Here is a 2893-nt window from a genome sequence, read left to right on the forward strand (position 1 = left end):
TTTTTTTTTTTTTTTTTTTTTTTTTTGACAGAATCTTGCTCTGTCGCCCAAGCTGGAGTGCAGTGGCACGATCTTGGCTCAATGCAAACTCAGCTTTCCCGGGTTCATTCTGCTGCCTCAGCCTCCGGAGTAGCTGGGACTACATGCCTGGCAATTTTTTGTGTTTTTAGTAGAGGCAGGGTTTCACCATGTTAGCCAGGATGGTCTTTATCTCCTGACCTCATGATCCACCCGCCTTGGCCTCCCAAAGTGCTGGAATTACAGGTGTGAGCCTAGTTTTGTATTTTTAGTAGAGACAGGGTTTCTGCATATTGGCCAGGCTGATCTGGAACACCTAACCTCAAGCGATCTGCCCGCCTTGGCCTCGGATTACAGGAGTGAGCCACTGTGCCCAGCCTGGGATTCCTTTTACTATAATTTTTTAAAATTTTTTAATTTTATTTATTTATATATTTCTTTATTTACTAATTTTGAGACGGAGTCTCACTCTGTCACCAGGTTGGAGTGCAGTGGCGTGATCTCAGCTCACTGCAGCCTCCGCCTCCCGGGTTCAAGTGATTCTCCTGCCTCAGCCTTCTGAGTAGCTGGAACTACAGGTGTCCACCACCCCTCCCGGCTAATTTTTGTATTTTTAGTAGAGACGAGGTTTCACCATGTTGGTCAGGATGGTCTCGATCTCTTAACCTTGTAATCCACCCGCCTCAGCCTCTCAAAGTGTTGGGATTACAGGCATGAGCCACAGCACCCATGTGAGATTAGAATATTAGTAATGAGGCCGGGCGCGGTGGCTCAAGCCTGTAATCCCAGCACTTTGGGAGGCCGAGACGGGCGGATCACGAGGTCAGGAGATAAAGACCGTCCTGGCTACCATGGTGAAACCCCGTCTCTACTAAAAAATACAAAAAACTAGCCGGGCGAGGTGGCGGGCGCCTGTAGTCCCAGCTACTCGGGAGGCTGAGGCAGGAGAATGGTGTGAACCCAGGAGGCGGAGCTTGCAGTGAGCCGAGATCCGGCCACTGCACTCCAGCCCGGGCCACAAAGCGAGACTCTGTCTCAAAAAAAAAAAAAGAATATTAGTAATGAGTAAGATCCATCCCCGTACCCTGGCAATTTCTTCAGCCTAAATAAACACTTGGTAAAGCATTGTTTTCTTTTCTTTCTTTTTTGCCTTTTTTTTCTTGAGGCAGAATCTCACTGTGTCCCTCAGGCTGGAGTGCGGAGGCACAATCATGGCTCACTGCAGCCTCCACCTCCCCAGGCTCAGGTGATCCTCCAACCTCAGCCTCTCAAATAGCTGGGACTACAGGTACATGCCACCAAGCCTGGCTAACTTTTTTTTTTTTTTTTTAGAGGCGGAGTTTCTCCATGTTGCCAAGGCTGGTCTCAAACTCCTGAGCTCAAGTGATCTTCCTGCCTTGGCCTTCCAAAGTGCTGGAATTACAGGTGTGAGCCACTGTACCTCGTCAAAACATTGTTTTCTACAGTGACTCGTCTTGACTTAAAAATCTATATACCTATATTCTGGATTTATAGAGGAAATACTTGAGCTAGTTAAGTGTTAAGGTAAGTTCAATACTGTATTGGCAGAGACAGGTCAGGCTTGCATTTGATAAACACCTCAAATGAGCTTGATTTGATCTAAACGAGGCACATAATAGCATATAAGCAGATGTTAACAAAAGGTCCACTATAACCAAAAAGTTTAATAAATTGTATTGTATTACTTTTCACAGAAATATGCCAGAGAAATTTGAAAATGTCTTTGCCAAGAAAAGTAGGAATGGTATTTAGGGCTCTGGCCGGCTTTGGATTTGAATTCAAGTTTTTGACCTAAAAGTTTCTCAAAACTTGTGTTTTGCCGGGCATAGTGGCTCACGCCTGTAATCCCAGCACTTCGGGAGGCCAAGGTGGGTAGATCACCTGAGGTCAGGAGTTTGAGATTAGCCTGGCCAACATGGTAAAACCTCATCTCTGCTAAAAATACAAAAATTAGCTGGGCATGGTGGTGGGGCTTGTAATGCCAGCTACACGGGAAGCTGAGGCGGGAGAAGTGCCTGGGATGCAGAGGTTGCAGTGACTTGAAATCATGCCAACTGAACTCCAGCCTGGACGACAGAGTGACACTCCGTCTCAAAAGAAAACGAACAAAAAACCCTTGTGTTTTAAAGAAAATGCTGATATCTGGAATAGATCCTAATCAACAGTACACACACACACACACACATACATACACACACAGGTACACACAAGAGGGAGAAAAATAAAAATGTAGGGTACAGGTTAGGGATTCATTTCTTTTCTTTTCTTTTTCTTTTTTTTTTTTTGAGATGGAGTCTCACTGTGTCTCCCAGACTGGACTGCAGTGGTGTGATCTCAGCTCACTGCAAGCTCCACCTCCCGGGTTCACGCCATTCTCCTGCCTCAGCCTCCCGAGTAGCTGGAACTACAGGTGCCCGCCACCAGGCCTGGCTAATTTTTTGTATTTTTAGTAGAGACAGGGTTTCACTGTGTTAGCCAGGATGGTCTCGATCTGCTGACCTTGTGATCCACCCGCCTCGGCCTCCCTAAGTGCTGGGATTATAGGCGTGAGCCACCTCGCCCGGCCGGGATTCATTTCTTTTATGTGGAGGTTCTTTTCTTCAACCATAGTTTTGTGATTCAGCATTCATAAAATAAATCATTTACAATTTGGGCAAAATAACATCAGGTTCCTGCAGAGCTATAGAATATGACTTGCGGGGGCCAATATGAAATAAGGGTTGAAACAGTACGCAGCCTTTGTTCTATTCCAAGTGGTCGACAGTCTTTAGAAGGTTCACAAACCACTGTTTATGACTCACTCGCTTCCACCTACACTTCCTCTCCACGTTCTTCACATCACTAGCGCTTGTTG

This window comes from Rhinopithecus bieti, unplaced genomic scaffold (genome assembly GCF_001698545.2).
Source record: "Rhinopithecus bieti isolate Rb0 unplaced genomic scaffold, ASM169854v2 scaffold_27611, whole genome shotgun sequence".
In the NCBI taxonomy this organism is placed as follows: Eukaryota; Metazoa; Chordata; class Mammalia; order Primates; family Cercopithecidae; genus Rhinopithecus; species Rhinopithecus bieti.